Source organism: Podarcis gaigeae, assembly GCF_964106915.1.
Source record: "Podarcis gaigeae genome assembly, chromosome: 18".
In the NCBI taxonomy this organism is placed as follows: domain Eukaryota; kingdom Metazoa; phylum Chordata; class Lepidosauria; order Squamata; family Lacertidae; genus Podarcis; species Podarcis gaigeae.
This window is the reverse complement of record NC_139696.1, coordinates 7,586,880-7,604,389: the sequence shown is the minus strand read 5'-3', so window position 1 is coordinate 7,604,389 and position 17,510 is coordinate 7,586,880. Positions and strand designations below refer to the sequence as shown.

At 47.1% G+C, this 17,510-nt stretch overlaps 2 protein-coding genes across 2 annotated transcripts in view; both read right to left on the bottom strand.

Moving 5' to 3' along the window:
* Positions 1-17,510, bottom strand: part of LOC310835758 (protein-lysine 6-oxidase-like) — a 390,424-nt gene that overhangs the window by 223,731 nt on the left and 149,183 nt on the right. The window lies entirely within an intron of this gene.
* Positions 14,713-17,510, bottom strand: part of TNFAIP8L1 (TNF alpha induced protein 8 like 1) — a 222,375-nt gene continuing 219,577 nt past the window's right edge. The window contains exon 3 of the transcript XR_014559748.1: positions 14,713-14,982. The gene's annotated coding sequence lies outside the window, so the exon portion shown is untranslated. The remainder of the gene's footprint in view (positions 14,983-17,510) is intronic.

The following is a 17,510-nucleotide window of genomic DNA, read 5'->3' as shown; positions in this document are numbered from 1 at the left end:
AAATGACTAATTTACTGTTGTCGAAGGAGGCGAAGCTAAGCACAGGAAAAAAAAGACATTCCAGAGATTGTATGTTTGATAAGGGGGTTTGCTAGGAGGGGGTGGGGGTGGGTGAGTCGAAAAATGAGTACAGAAAAAAATATATATAGATAGGTATAAATATATATATATATATATATAATATATATAAAATGCACTTTTTTGCGGGGAGGGGGCTTAAAAATAAATATATAATTAGAAGAACGCGACTGTTTTCTCCCCCCCCCTTCCATTCTTGTATATGTATATTTTTAAAAAACACAGCCCACTTTGGAAGAGTGTAATAATAACCCCAGTGCTGAATAAGTATATATATTTCTTCTGTCGTTATTTTTTTAAGCTCTGGGAGTTTAAAGCGGTTCTGAACTGAAGATGCAAAGAGCGATGAGAAGCCAGTTTGCTGGTTACAGAGAGCTACTGGCCATTCCCTGTGGGGTTTGTCTTGCCTGGATAGTTTTCTTTGAATGGCTAGTCCTCAGTACTTTTTGGAACTTGGGGGTTCGGCTTGCCTATGTATTGCTCAGAGTAAGCCCATTGAAATGAATGGACTCGAGATCATCACGTCCATAAATTTCACCGGGTTTCCTCTGAGGAGGGCTAACGTTTGATACAGCCCGGAGAGCCAATGGCGCAATCCTTGGATCTTGTCCAAAGGATAATAGACGCAGCTCGCCGGCTTCTTTCGTGGAGACCCAATTTTTGACCCTGACCTGACGCCCATTGGGTGTCGGTCCAAACCGGTGATCGTCCTCCTGCCAAAATGTTTGCAACTGAGAAACCAAAATCAGCTTGCAAAAACCCCAGTTCCCGCAAGTCCCATGGTGGCAGATGAAATTTCGGCAGCACCTGAACAGGGAAGGTTGCATTCATTTTCACCCAGGGCACCCTGCTTTGTGGCCAGCGAGCTCCTCCTCAGAGTAGACTCGTTGAAATTAATGGACCGGAAGCTACCCGTGTTTATTAATTTCAGTGGTATCGAAGTAAGAGACTTTGAGTAGGACTAACATTGAACACAACTCCCATACACAGCAGAACCTCGGAAGTCGAACGGAATCCGTTCCGGAATTCCGTTCGACTTCCAAAACGTTTGGGAACCAAGGCACAGCTTCCGATTGGAAGCTCCTGCAGCCAATCGGAAGCCCCGCCGGATATTTGGGTTCCAAAGAACGTTCAAAAACCGGAGCACTCACTTCCGGGTTTGCAGCGTTCGGGAGCCAAAACGTTCGACTCGCAAGGTGTCCAGGAGCCAAGGTACGACTGTATATGTCAGAGATGAGGAATTTTTGGCCTCACACATCTTGCCGAAATGGAACTCCTTTCAGCTCCAATGGCCAGAGTTTTCCTACCCCCCGCCATGTTGCCAGAGTTAGGACATTTTTGCTGGGGAAGGATTTAAACACACAAACCATGCTCAGGATCAGACCTATGTGCATTGGGACTTTGGCATTTTTCGGTACGTGGTTGTGATTGTAGGCAGGAGGTCCGGGTAGCAAAAAAGCAACAACACACCGTGGATTTGCCTTCAGAAGTAAAGATTAAAATTTAAGACGTGGCCCTTAAAGCACATTTCCAAATTATATGTTTAAGGCTTGTTTCTTTTTTTAAAAGCCTTCTCCCCTGCACTGTTTTCTGGTCATATCCACACACTGCGTTGAAAGCACAAGACTTCTGGGAACTGTAGTTCATCGCTCGCAGGGCTGTCGTTCCTAGTACCCTTAAACTACAACTGCCAGGATCTTCAGGAGAAGCCACGTGTTTTAAATGTCTACCCATGCGGACGCGATCGGAGTTTAAGGACACCTGCGCACCGTACACCCTCCTTTTCAAAATTGGGGCAACTATCAGCTGGTGGTGTGTCTCCTACCTGAAGAAAGAACTCACCAGTCTTGAGCATGCATGCTGTTTAAAAAAAATCCCTAAAGCCAATATCTTTATACTTCAACGATTTCCAAAACAATTTTTTAAAAGCATGGGTTTGGGCAGGGTGATTTGGCTACGCAACACCTGCGAAGCCAGTGGCTCACTGCGTCAAAGTCAACTTGTAATGACTCTGTGCCATCTGAAAAATCCGACTATGTCATTCGGCTTGGCTTCCATTGATGTGGAGCAAAATCCATTGGAAACTGCCCTGGGCACACAATTCCCCAAGGTGTCAAGTGGTGGATGCAAAGTGGCTCAGCAGCGCTTGGCAGATGAGTCAATGTTTGCGTAGGCTGGTTTATTAAACTCTTCCAGTTGAGGTTACTACCGATGTTCCACAACTCCCATTGCAACCCAAGGCCCAATGGGTTGCGGCCCCTGTTAGTCCGACTCAGAGCAGACTCGTTGATGAACCGGAGGCTCAGATTTATTCCATTGGGTCTACTCTGAACTGGCTACAGCCCAGTATCTCCAGGGATGTCACCTCGGGCAGGATTCTCTTCCCAAAAAACCAGACCGCAAAATGGGCTGCATGGATCGGATAAGAGAACAGGGCGGTTGTCTTCCATGGGTGGGGTTGAGGAACGACTTCCCTTCCTTGATCCAAGCTAACTGCAAACCACCGCTGCTCGTTGAGTTGTCCTCCCGTTTCCTGGTGGGCGGGAATTTTTGCATTAGCAACAGCGGCCTGCTCTCTATTCAGCCCAAGCCACAACGGCCAGCCGTCCCCCTAAATTGGAGAGGAGAGGAACACAGGCCAGTTGTCGCTGGACCTCAACTCTCATGACCTCCGGCCATCGGCCAATTCCTTTTCGACTATCCTCAGCACCCCTCTCCTGGTCAAACTTTGCAGGAGATAAGTTAGGAAGTAAAACCTGATGGGCGTGCAGAAGGAGGGATGGGTGATTGGGACTAGCCTGTACTTGAGCCCTTTCATCTCTGGGAAAAACAACTTCTGAGCTTAGGAAAAGTCTCTTATCTTCTTCTAGCGTGTTACCAAGCCATTTGATTCTTCCTGATGTGCTCCGATGAGCTCAGGGAAGAAGGAAGCCATTTTTCTTCGGTGCCTCCTTTCTTCGTTCCAACCAGTTCTATCTGGTTTTGCACCAGTTTGCAGACCAACCGGTCCTGATCCATCATGGTAGTGCTATTGTCCCCCTCGGTTCCTTTTCCCGGTAAAACTCCGGGCGTTTTGGGGGCGACCGCGGCCTAACAAGCGCCATGTTCTTCACCAAAACTCCACCCGTGGCGAATTCCTGCGGAAGAAAGATGGAGCGAAATCTCCCGTCGCGGTTTGTAGTTAAGGAACTTAAGCCAAAGCGAGAGGCGGTGTGATATCTGTTTTCTTTGCTTCGCTGAGGAAAACAACGGATAAAAAGGTGCCTTCACGTATTAAAGGTTTGGGGGGGGTGGGATTTGATGGGAGGGCTCGCAAATTGACTGCAGCTCTATATTAGAAAAAAGGGTTTCCGTCACGCCGATATGGGGTGGCCCATTCTTCCTCATGGCTCCACCACCTTGAAACGTTATTTTGGGGGACTCTCAACCCCCATATTTACGTGTTGTGGAATCTTGTCGTCCTCAGGATTTGTGGGAGTCACAAAACGGCTCGGGGAAAATCACCACGTCCTCCTTGTGAGGTGAAGTCCAGTTGGCCTAACTCCTGGATTCTCCTTAAAAGAACGCAGAGGCGGAAAGATGCTATCCAGGATTCTTGCTTCCTCTTTTGCAAAATAAATAATAATTTTAAAAAAGGCTGCTCTCAGGGTCTCTTGGTTTGTGAGTTGTTGAAACCAGCTTGAAACTGGTTTCGGATGCTGCCCCCTGCCCCTGCCCAAAGGACCCCTTCACCCCACCCCAAATCCTATATTTATCTCAGTGATGCATCGATTGCCCCAGCAATGCATCTTGTTCATTAAGACATGCTTTTATAGTTGTCCTTTTCTTTCCAGAGGGGAGAAACGCCTGAAACGAAAGATTTCTCTTCCTCCCTGCAAAAAACAACAACACAAAACACCTTTGCCACCCCTCAGAAACTTGTTCAGCGGCTTGTTCATATATTTGCATGCTTGCTTCCTTTTTCTACAATCATTGCGGACATAAATTTACCCCTCTCAGTTCTTGAATCCACTCTTCCCTGCAATAATTTCGCAGGCTTCCCCCCACCCCTCCTGCTCCAAATCATCTTTTTTCCTAAGTTGGCATTGAGAATCCCGTGGATTCAGGACCCTGGGTCGGATTCTGCTTTGCTGTGAAGTTTCTCCTCTTAATGCTCCTTTTCGTCTTTTCTGCTTTTTGCTCTCTCTCTCTCTCCCCCCCCCCATCGCTTTATTCTTCTTCTTCCTCCTCCTCCTCCTCCTCTTCTTCTTCTTCACATCTTTCTCAGCTGCTGTTCGAACCCTTGCTTTGAGGGTAGATAAATTCAGGAAGGGTTGAGGATTACGTAGGGAGATTTTAGCATTTTCTCATATTAATATATATATTTTTAAAAGAATTAATAGGCACCCAGGTTTCGTATCCGACACTAATTTCAGGCTCGTGGGGGAGGGAGAGAGAGAGATAGAGAGATACCTTCTCTTTCCCTGGATGTTTTCGTTTTCATTTTTTTTTTTTTAAATAGAATTTACACACAGAGAAAACAAACAAAAAAAGTTCCATTTGAATTTCTTCTATTCTTCAGGATTGGTTGTTGACTAAAAATTGAATCAATTGTATGTTCTTTTTCCATATATTGTACTGTAATAGAGAACTGTTAATTTTTTGCACTAATAGATTTCTTTTCTCTCGAATCCTGGCTTCCGTCTCCTTTTACTTGTCTGGGTTGGTTTTGCCTGAGCAAGGACGGGTATGGTGGTCCCTCTAACCATTGGGCCGTATTGCCTGCTGGCAGCACACTTGCAAACACCCACCCATAGCCTGGAACCGGGATGCACAATGAATTGCAGCAGCTGGTGAGATCAGAGGCCTCTTGGCTTATATAATACAGAATCATAAAATCGGAGAGTCGGAAGGGACCCAAGGGTCATCTAGTCCAGCCCGCTTAAATTCAGGAATCTCAGCTAAAACATCCATGACAGATGGCCATCCAACCTCTGCTTTAAAACTTCCAAGAAAGGGAAGTTCACAACTTCCCGAGGGAGACCGTTCCACTGTTGAAATGCCCCTTCTAAGATGGCACTGCTCAAATCACTGCCATCTCTTTTATTTATTTATTTATACATACATACATAGGGACGTGGGTGGCACTGTGCGTTAAACCACAGAGCCTAGGACTTGCCAATTAGAAGGTTGGCGGTTGGAATCCCCATGACGGGGTGAGCTCCCGTTGCTCGGTCCCTGCTCCTGCCAACCTAGCAGTTCGAAAGCACGTCAAAGTGCAAGTAGATAAATAGGTACCACTCCGGCGGGAAGGTAAACGGTGTTTCCGTGCGCTGTTCTGGTTCGCCAGAAGCGGCTTAGTCCTGCTGGCCACATGACCCGGAAGCTGTATGCCGGCTCCCTCAGCCAGTAAAGCGAGATGAGCGCCGCAACCCCAGAGTCGGCCACGACTGGACCTAATGGTCAGGGGTCCCTTTACCTTTACATACATACATATATACAGACATACATACCCTCCTATATAGCTGGAGTTCCCCATCCACTCTGGCCGGCTCCCAATGGGCTATTAAAACATGCTAAACCATTTGAACATTAAAAACTTCCCTAAACAGAGCTGCCTTCAGATGTCTTGTAAAAGTCAAGTACAGTGGTACCTCAGGTTACAGACACTTCAGGTTACAGACTCCACTAACCCAGAAATAGTACCTCGGGTTAAGAACTTTGCTTCAGGATGAGAACAGAAATTGCGGGGGGGGCGGCAGCAGGAGGCCTCATTAGCTAAAGTGGTGCTTCAGGTTAAGAACACTTTCAGGTTGAGAACGGACCTCCAGAATGAATTAAGTACTTAACCCGAGGTACCACTCTAGTAGTTGCTTATTCCCTTGACAACTGATGGGAGGCGTTCCACAGGGCGGGTGCTACCACCGAGAAGGCCCTCTGCCTGGTTCCCTGTAACCTCACTTCTCGCAATGAGGGAACCGCCAGAAGGCCCTGTATATGTCAGCTTCAAAGGTCAGCACCAACACTTTGAATTGTGCCCGGAAACGTCCTGGGAGCCAATGTAGGTCTTTCAGGACCGGTGTTACATGGTCTCGGTGGCCACTCTCAGACCCCAGTCTGGCTGCCGCATTCTGGATTAGTTGCAGTTTCCGGGTCACCTTCAAAGCTAGCCCCACGTAGAGCGCATTGCAGTAGTCCAAGCAGGAGATAACCAGAGCATGAGACAGTCTGCGGGCAGGTAGGGTCTCATCCTGCGTACCAGATGGAGCTGGTAGACAGCCACCCTGGACACAGAACTGACCTGCACCTCCACGGACAGTGGTTAGTCGAAAATGACTCCCAGGCTGCGCACCTGGTCCTTCAGGGGCCCAGTTACCCCATTCAGGACCAGGAAGTCCTCCACACCTGCCCGCCCCCTGTCCCCCAGAAACAGTTACAGTGGTACCTCGGGTTAAGTACTTAATTCGTTCTGGAGGTCCGTTCTCAACCTGAAACTGTTCTTAACCTGAAGCACCACTTTAGCTAATGGGGCCTCCCGCTGCCGCCGTGCCACCGGAGCACAATTTCTGTTCTCATCCTGAAGCAAAGTTCTTAACCTGAAGCACTATTTCTGGGTTGGAGGGTTCCAGTTCATGGGGAATGCCAGGACCCCCTTGGCAAATTGTGGAGGTTCTTCTAAGCGGGTCATTCTCCTTCCTGGCACTGTCTTTGTCATCAGCCATGCTGGGAATAAACTGGTTCAGTTTATTCACGGAATTAAAAATTAGTACTTCTTCACACAGGGACGCGGGTGGAGCTGTGGGTTAAACCACAGAGCCTAGGACTTGCCAATCAGAAGGTCGGCGGTTCGAATCCCCGCAATGATGGGGTGAGCTCCCGTTGCTCAGTCCCTGCTCCTGCCAACCTAGCAGTTTGAAAGCACGCCAGCACAAGTAGATAAATAGGTACCACTTCGGCGGGAAGGTAAACGGCGTTTCCGTGCGCTGCTCTGGTTCGCCAGAAGCGGCTCAGTCCTGCTGGCCACATGACCCGGAAGCTGTACGCCGGCTCCCTTGGCCAATAAAGTGAGATGAGTGCCACGACCCCAGAGTCGGCCACAACTGGACCTAATGGTCAGGGGTCCCTTTACGTTTACCTTTTCTTCTTCACACAGTACATATGAGCCCGAAGTTTCACTTTTGGGAATTATAAGGACAGAACTCCCTAAATTGTGTAGAAATTTATTTATGTACGCTACTACAGCGGCAAGAATGCGTCTCGCTCCAAATGGAAAGAAGTAGAAGTCCCAGCACAGGAAGAATGGATACAAAAACTTACGGGAAAATGCAGAAATGGCAAAACTCACCGGAAGAGTAAGAAATCAAGATAAGAAACTTTTTTTATAAAAGAACGGAAATGGTTTATTGAATATTTACAGATGAATTGCAAACAGATAAAAACATTGGCAGGATTATTGTTAATAACCTGCCGTTTCGTAAGAGTATATATTTAAAGCAGATAATTAAACGAGCAAATTACATGAATTTGGATATGCAGAAGATATTTTAAAAGTTTAAGGAACCGCAGAAAGAGGGGGAAGGAAACTTTGAAAATGTTAAAATGATTGTAAAACTAATGAAATGTATAAACCTGAAACGTATAAATAAAAACTTTATATTTTAAAAAATGTGGGGGACTCTCCCTTCACTGCAGGTTTCAAAGCGGAGGTTGGGCGGCTATCTTTCAAAGATTGTTTCAGCTGAGATTCCTGTATTGCTGGGGTCAGGCTGGATGACCCTGGGGGTCCCTATCATTCTATGAACTATGTAACTCACTCCCACTGGAGCGAGGAATGGCCACCAGTTTGAATGGTCTCCAAAGAGGGTTGGAGAAATTACCGTAAATGCGGGAGAAGCCTATCGAAGGCTATAAGCCACAATGGCAACGCTCTTCCCTTCGCGGCTGCAGGCAGAAACCATAGAATCATAGAATCATAGAGTTGGAAGAGACCCCAAGGGCCATCGAGTCCAACCCCCTGCCAAGCAGGAAACACCATCAGAGCACTCCTGACATATGGTTGTCAAGCCTCTGCTTAAAGACCTCCAAAGAAGGAGACTCCACCACACTCCTGGGCAGCAAATTCCACTGTCAAACAGCTCTTACTGTCAGGAAGTTCTTCTTAATGTTTACGTGGAATCTTCTTTCTTGTAGTTTGGATCCATTGCTCCGTGTCCGCTTCTCTGGAGCAGCAGAAAACAACCTTTCTCCCTCCTCTATGTGACATCCTTTTATATATTTGAACATGGCTATCATATCACCCCTTAACCTCCTCTTCTCCAGGCTAAACATGCCCAGCTCCCTTAGCCGTTCCTCATAAGGCATCGTTTCCAGGCCTTTGACCATTTTGGTTGCCCTCCTCTGGACACCTTCCAGTTTGTCAGTGTCCTTCTTGAACTGTGGTGCCCAGAACTGGACACAGTACTCCAGGTGAGGTCTGACCAGAGCAGAATACAGTGGCACTATTACTTCCCTTGATCTAGATGCTATGCTCCTATGGATGCAGCCCAGAATTGCATTGGCTTTTTTAGCTGCCGCGTCACACTAAACACTTCTGAATATCCGTTGCTGTAAACTGCAGGAGGTAAACTGTAAAACTGCGTACAGTGGTACCTCGGGTTAAGTACTTAATTCGTTCCGGAGGTCCATACTTAACCTGAAACTGTTCTTAACCTGAAGCACCACTTTAGCTAATGGGGGCCTCCTGCTGCTGCCGTGCCGCCAGAGCACGATTTCTGTTCTTATCCTGAAGCAAAGTTCTTAACCTGAAGCACTATTTCTGGGTTAGCGGAGTCTGTAACCTGAAGCGTATGTAACCTGAGGTACCACTGTAATAAAAAAAATTAAAGAAAAGACGGGGGGGGGACAACAGAAGCTTTTTTTATTGGGGATTTTAGGTGCAGAAACACTATTTATGTATGGGACAACAGTAGCGCGGATACTTTTGGGCCAGAGATGGAAAGAAGATAAAAGTCCCGACCAGAGAAGAATAGCTGATGAAGATGATGGACTATGCCAAAATGGCGGAAATGACCGGGAAGATCAGAAACCAAGGAGACAGAAGCTTTACTAAGAAACGGAGGGAAATTATAAGTTAGAGAACATCGTAAACAACTAAAACTTTGATAGGATCATAGCAACACTTGTAGTGTAACAAGAACTATGGTAAAAATGGAATTTTAAGAAGAAACAGAGAATATTGTAAGATGCAGTTGAAAAAAGGATTGACAATGGAACCCGTGGAGGAAAGTCTGAGGAATCCTATATGTTTATGATTATGATTGCTATTTGAATATAAATGTAAACTGTAAAACTGAGTAATTTTAAAAATATTAAAAAGGAAAGAAAAGATTGGGGAGGAGACGTCAACAAGCCACCTTAACTGCAGCGTTGGAAATGAGGTACGTTTTTTAATCTATAATGTACGATCTGTTACTAGATTGGGAAACAAAAGACGAGCTTGTGACCTTGGGCAGTAGATATAGCACATAATATAGATTTTAATCTCTTGGGGAAACTTTGGAAGAGCCTTCTGAAGTTTGCAGCATGTTCTTCTCTGAAGGAAAACGACTTGAAAATTATTCACAGATGGTATTTAACTCCAAGCAGGCTTGCTAAGAAGTGCCGTAATTTTTGCTCTATAAGACTCACTTTTTCCCTCCTAAAAAGTAAGAGGAAATGTGTGTGCATCTTATGGAGCGAATGCAGGCTGCGCAGCTATCCCAGAAGCCAGAACAGCAAGAGGGATTGCTGCTTTCACTGCTTAGCGATCCCTCTTGCTGTTCTGGCTTCTGAGATTCAGAATGTTTTTTTTCTTGTTTTCCTCCTTCAAAAACTAAATGCGTCTTGTGGTCTGGCGCGTCTTATAGAGCGGAAAATACGGTATAAGACTGAATCAGGTAAGTGCTGAAGATGGAAACAGGCTGAGGGAACGTTGTTTCATATGTGGTGGGCCTGTAAAAGGGTAAAAGAGTATTGGGAAATAATTCATAATGAATTGAAAAAAATGTATAAAAGTACTTTAAAAAAAACCAGCAGAGTCCTTTTGGTTGGGGATAACCTTCTGGCGGTTCCCTCATTGCGAGAAGTGAGGTTACAGGGAACCAGGCAGAGGGCCTTCTTGGTGGTGGCACCCACCCTGTGGAACACCCTCCCTTCAGATGTGAAGAAAATAAGCAGCTATCTTATTTTTAAAAGACATCTGAAGGCAGCCCTGTTTAGGGAAGTTTTTAATATTTAATGCTGTATTGTTTTTAACACTCGATTGGAAGCCGCCCAGAGTGGCTGGGGAAACTCAGCCAGATGGGCTGGGTATAAATAATAATACATTATTATTATTATTATTATTATTATTATTATTATTATTATTAATGGGAATCCCCAGGTGTCAAAAAAGGTTATTTATGTATACCAGTACTGCAGCCAGTGTTTTGTTAGCACCAAAATGGAAAACGATTGAGGTCCCAACCAGAGAAGAATGGCAACTTAAATTGATGGAATATGCGCAGCTTGCAGATTTAACATACAGAATAAGAGAAGAAGAAGAACATAAATTTAGAGAAGATCGGAAAACGTTTATTGAATATATTGTGGGGGACTGAGTACACCTGAAAATGTTGGCAGCATTAAGATAAATTCAATAGTGCAAATAAGTTTTGATGGATGCAGTGATGGAATACAGGATGGTTTATTTAGTTTTTGGAAAATACACAGGGATTCATGATATGCAAAATGAACCAGGGAAAGAGAAGTCGTTGATATTCTAAGGATGTTTAAATGAGTACAGCAGTACCTCTGGTTGTGAACTGGATCCGTTCCAGAGGCCCGTTTGCAACATAAAAAGCCTGCAACCTGAAGTGCCGTATCTGTGCAGGTGCGCGGTGCAATTTGGTGTTCATGTGCAAAGCGCGATTTAGCGCTTCTGTGCATGCGCGAGTGGCGAAACCCGGAAGTAACCTTTTCCAGGTTGCCGTAGGATGCAACCTGAAAAAACATAACATGAAGCAAATGTAACATGAGGTATGACTGTAGTTTGAATTGTAAAATAGAAAATTTAATAAAAAATATGTATATAAATCATGGGACGCGGGTGGCGCTGTGGGTTAAACCACAGAACCTAGGACTTGCCAATCAGAAGGTCGGTGGTTCGAATCCCCGCGACGAGGTGAGCTCCCGTTGCTCTGTCCCTGCTCCTGCCAACCTAGCAGTTCGAAAGCATGTCAAAGTGCAAGTAGATAAATAGGTACCACTCCAGCGGGAAGGCAAACGGCGTTTCCGTGCGCTGCTCTGGTTCGCCAGAAGCGGCTTAGTCATGCTGGCCACATGACCCGGAAGCTGTACGCTGGCTCCCTCAGCCAATAAAGCGAGATGAGCGCCGCAACCCCAGAGTTGGCCACAACTGGACCTAATGGTCAGGGGTCCCTTTACCTTTATGTATATAAATAAACCAGAGGAGGAGAGAATTGCAGGACTAGATGGGTCCTTCGCCTCACCCAGCAAGCATCTTGCTACATTCTATATGCATCTCATATATAGATCAGAACTTGCAAAACCTGCGTTTTCCTTTTATTATTGGGCTGGGAGTCATGCCAGGGCCAATATCTTTGCGCTCGCGGGCGCGCACACCCCCCCCCCAGGTCTTAAAGGAGCTTTCCTGGCGCTCGTCACACTAAGCCGCTTGGCCACGGTGGCGCGAAGTTAGCGCAACTTGATGCTGGATTGGAGACACACGGGCTGGCTTCTAATCGGTCTTTTGCGCGGATTATAACCTGCGAGACTCTGCTAATGCCGGCGCTCACAGCAGGCTAAGGAGCCCAGATAGGGACGCCTCCGGGGGGCGGGAGGGAGAGATGCAAGCTGTCACCCAGGAAGGCTTGCCAAAGCAGATGGTGACAAATTGGAGGAGGAGGAGGGGGCGGCGAGGGCCCTGGCCCCATTTGTGTGCGCAAATGATGCCAAGGCAATTGGCACCAAAAGGACAGGCACCCCAGACCATAGCTGTCAACTTACAGATTTGAAAATAAGGGACCAGCAGCCTTGAAAATAAAGGACCAGCAGCCAAAATAAGGGATTTTAGTCAACCTGTTAAAAGGGACCAGATAATTTTGGAGAGCAGCGCCGGTTTTTTGGCCCTTCGTTTCCAGAGGTTGCTTCTCAAGACAGCAGCCGATGAAACACTGCAAGCAGCAACCACTTTTCACGCAAAACGAAGTCCGAGCTATGAAGATGCTGCTGCAGTTCTGTATCTTTTCTCTTGTGCTCCACCTGCAGCTCTCAGTTCCATCAGGTGGGGCGGGAGGAGGGGGGGGGAGATAGCGCCCAAAGTAAACCCGCAGATCAGACCATCTATGCCAGTCTACCACTACAAATCTATGGGATAAGCGCTTGCCGTCCTTCCCTTGTAGCCCTTGGAACAGCTGCCCGTGCCTCCGCCTCCTCTTCCTCTTCCTCCTCTCTCTCAACTGCTTTCTCTATGGTTGCCCTCGCTCTTCTCTCAAGGCACCTCAGCAATTCATAGGCCATGCCAGGCTGCCCATCTCGTCTGGGTTCTTTGGCTGCGTAGCCGCAGTATGGCCTAGTGGGAGGAGCGGTGACGGGCAGAGGGGAGGCCCCAGGCAGAGATGCTCAGTTCGGCGGCCGCGAGGAGGATGTTGGCAGAAGGGTCCGAGGTTCCGCCAGTCCTGGCGGGGAGGGGTCCCGGGGGCTGGTGAGAGGAGGCCGGAGGGGGGCGGGCCGGGCAGCCAAGCAACACAGTTGGAGCCTCCCTCCTCCCTGGCCGGCAGGGAGGGAGGGAGAGGAGCTGCTTCCTTTGAAACCCGGGAGATTTAAGGGACATCATCAATAAGGGACAGCAGTGGGACATGGCGCTGGGATAAGGGACTGTCCCGCCAAATAAGGGACGCTTGACAGCTATGCCCCAGACAGTTAAAGGCACTACGATCCCACTTGAAATAGCCACGCCTTCAAAATCCTGGGAAGGGTAGGTTTCCTTAAGGGCGCAGAGAGTTGTTAGGGAATCGTGCCCTACGCACCACCCCCAATTCCTCTCCCGGAGCTACAGTTCCCCAGAGTTCCCTGGGAAGAAGGGATTTGTTGTTAAACCACTCTGGCAAGTGTAGTTCTGTGTCTCTTAAAAACATTTTGTGGCTCCCCCTTCCCCCAGTTCCTTTTGCATTTTCATCTTTCTTGGTTTTTAAAACGCATTGCGGTTCTCTTTCTCCATCAGAAATAGACGCAAAAGAAATACTTTCGAATTGTTCAAAATAAAGTAACGTTACATAATGAAGTATGGAGACTTCCCTCCTTAAAAACAAACAAAAAAAACATTTTGGGCTCTTTTGGGAAGGGAGGGAGGGCAGGATATAAATTTAACAATATTTATTTATTTATTTATTTTCTGTGGGTTATTTTGTGTGTGTGTGTGTGTGTGTGTGTGTGTGTGTGTGTGTGTGTATGCTGGTGTTCATAAAAAACCCCAGAACCGTTTCCAATTGTGCATGAAATCATATAATAAAAACTAAAGATAGATAGATGATTAGATGATAGATATGATAGATAGATAGATAGATAGATAGACAGACAGACAGACAGACAGACAGACAGACATGTGCACACACTTAAAATTATAAATCTGTTAACATTTGTGGAAGGGTGTATTCTTCATTTGCCTGCATAGTTTTCAGCAGGCATATAAAGGTTGGCACAGAAAGCTAAATCTCTAGTGGCAGAGCATTCCACAGGCCTGTGCCAACGATTAAAAGGTTTCTTGTTGCCAGATCCTACCGCTGTTAACAGTGCCATAGTGTGATGCTGAGCTTAGGTTAGGCCTTCTTGGTTTCATCTGCACGCAGAATAAATGAGCCAAGTCAGAAGATAAGGGGCTCTTTCCCCTCTTGGCTTGGTGTCCCCTCATCCTTGGTCAAAATGCACGTTGCACCCAGGGACTGTGAGATGTCCCACCCAAAATATCTTGGTCAAGCTGTGCAAAATTTAGATTGCGCCCAGTGCTGGGAGGCCTGCAGCTGATGATTTTGTGATTATAATAACAGCGGGGTTGAGCAACCTTTTTAAAAAGAATCATAGGGGCATCTAGTCCCACCCCCTGCAACGCGAGAACCACAGAATCCCTGACAGGTAGCCACCAAACCTCAGTTTAAAAACCTCCAGCGAAGGAGAGTCCACCACCTTCAGAAGAAGAGTTTGGATTTGATACCCCGCTTTCTCACTACCTGAAGGAGTCTCAAAGTGGCTAACAATCTCCTTTCCCTTCCTGCCCCACAACAAACACTCTGTGAGGTGAGTGGGGCTGAGAGACTTCAGAGAAGTGGGACTCACCCAGCAGCTGCAGGTGGAGGAGCGGGGAATCGAACCTGGTTCACCAGATTACGAGTCCACCGCTCTTAACCACTACACCACATTGTCTCAGTGGGAGTCTGTTCCACTGTCAAACAGCTCTTAACCCTTAGAAAGTTCTTCCTAATGTTCAGCCAGAATATATTTTATTGTACAGTGGTACCTCTGGATGCGAGGGACGCAGGTGGTGCTGTGGGTTAAAGCCTCAGCGCCTAGGACTTGCCGATCAAAAGGTCGGCGGTTTGAATCCCTTCGGCGGGGTGCGCTCCCGCTGCTCGGTCCCAGCGCCTGCCAACCTAGCAGTTCGAAAGCACCTCCGGGTGCAAGTAGATAAATAGAGACCGCTTACCAGCGGGAAGGTAAACGGCGTTTCCGTGTGCGGCTCTGGCTTGCCAGATGCAGCTTGTCACGCTGGCCACGTGACTCGGAAGTGTCTCCGGACAGCGCTGGCCCCCGGCCTCTTGAGTGAGATGGGCGCACAACCCCAGAGTCTGGCAAGACTGGCCCGTACGGGCAGGGGTACCTTTACCTTTTTACCTCTGGATGCGAATGGGATCCGTTCTGGAGCCCCATTCGCAACCTGAGCAGAACACAACCCGCGTCTGTGCGTGCTAAGATTTGAGTTTAGTAGACCACAAGCTCAACCAGAGTCCACTGTGTGTAATAATAATAATAATAATAATAATAATAATAATAATAATAATAATAATTTTATTATTTATACCCCGCCCATCTGGCTGGGTTTCCCCAGCCACTCTGGGCGGCTTCCAACAAAGTACAGTGGTACCTTGGGTTAAGTACTTAATTCGTTCTGGAGGTCCGTTCTTAACCTGAAACTGTACTTAACCTGAAGCACCACTTTAGCTAATGGGGCCTCCTGCTGCTGCCGCGCCACCGGAGCACAATTTCTGTTCTTATCCTGAAGCAAAGTTCTTAACCTGAAGCACTATTTGTGGGTTAGCGGAGTCTGTAACCTGAAGCGTATGTAACCTGAAGTGTCTGTAACCCGAGGTACCACTGTATTATATCCCACATAAGAGATGGAGGTGAATTCTTGGGTCTGTCTGAACGCCTCTTGTGGGAAAATCCCATTCAGCGACTTCCTTTTCTGCCTTCTACCTGACATGTTTCTGCTTCAACCCTCCCCCTGACCCCCCCCCCCAGCACCTTCAGCTGTGTTGTTAATATAACAGCTTTACACCTTTTTCGGTGCAAAGGGCAAATGACAACGTTAAAAGATTAGTTTGTGTCATAAGCTTCCTATTTTTCGAGGCCGCTACAAGATTTAGGGGGGCTTATCTGGTGGGATTAAAAGCCAATGTTATCTTCCTTAATGCCACTTAGTGGCCTAGATCCGAGATTTTCATTAAACAGCATCAGGAACAATTAGCAGGCAAGCAATTAAGGCCAGGCCCTTGCGGGTGTATGTGTTTTTAAATAAAAACGAAGGCTTAGGCAATCAAGCAAATCGGTTTCTGTATTAGGTCTCCAACAAAGTTGTCCCCACCCCAACATAAATTGGGAGACTGAAACTAAGCCCCATATGTATTTGCAAAATGAAACAAAAGGTTCAAAAACACAGTGAAATGATATACAGTGGTACCTCTGGTTACGAAGGGGATCCGTTCCGGAGCCCCACTCACAACCTGAGAGGAACCCGTGTCTGCGCATGCGTGGGTTGTGATTCACCGCTTCTGCGCATGCGTGTGATGTCACTTTGCATCTCTGCGCGTGCACGAGCAGCGAAACTTGGAAGTAACCCTTCCCGGTACTTCCGGGTTGCCGCAGGACGCTACCTGAAAAGACGTAACCTGAACCGAACGTTAGGTAAAGGTAAAGGGACCCCCTGCCCATTAGGTCCAGTCGTGACCGACTCTGGGGTTGCGGCGTTCATCTCGCTTTACTGGCCGAGGGAGCCGGCGTACAGCTTCCGGGTCATGTGGCCAGCAGGACTAAGCCGCTTCTGGGAAACCAGAGCAGCGCATGGAAATGCCGTTTACCTTCCCGCCAGAGTGGTACCTATTTATCTACTTGCACTTTGACGTGCTTTCGAACTGCTAGGTTGGCAGGAGCAGGGACCGAGCAATGGGAGCTCACCCCGTCGCGGGGATTCGAACCGCCGACCTTCTGATCGGCAAGGTTTAACACACAGCGCCACCCGCGTCCCGTGAACCGAACATTACAAGACTGTAAACAACAACAATCCAACAACTGTTACTTTGGACACGGTTTATTGTAACAGAATCACAGAATTAGAGCTGTAAGGGACTCCAAAGGTCATCCAGTCTAACCCCCTCCCCCTGCAATGTAGAATCTGTTTGCCCAACATGGGGCTCAAACCAACGGCCCCCGAGATTTAAGAATCTCATGCTGCTTTGAGGAAAGGTTGAAGGGGCTGGATGCACTCTGTCTGAAAGTGAGAAGACTCCAAGGGTAAAACTGACAACACAATTCAGAACCCCTTTCCCATTTACCGTATTTTTTGCTCTATAAGACTCACTTTTTCCCTCCTAAAAAGTAAGGGGAAATGTGTGTGCGTCTTATGGAGCGAATGCAGGCTGCGCAGCTATCCCAGAAGCCAGAACAGCAAGAGGGATTGCTGCTTTCACTGCACAGCGATCTCTCTTGCTGTTCTGGCTTCTGAGATTCAGAATATTTTTTTTCTTGTTCTCCTCCTCCAAAACCTAGGTGCCTCTTGTGGTCTGGTGTGTCTTATAGAGCGAAAAATACGGTATTTATTTTTAATGCAATACTTGGGGTTGTACCTGACTTAAGCTATATTCAGAGCAGAGCAATTGAAATCAATGGGGTCAACTGACGAGCATGAATTGAAAAATCAACGGATGCCAGTCACACCCGTTGCTTTGACTGGACCAGTTTGGGGGAGATAGTGGACAGGGAGCTATGTTGTGGCTGCTCATCAGGCTCATAATGAGAGGGAATGAATTCCTCCAGCAAGCAAATAACTTTTAATTCTCCCACTCCCCCACCCCAGCTTTCATGGTATCTAGAAGCACAAAAGCCCCCAAACTTATTTATTTCTCTGCAAGTTCCTTACCTCTCTC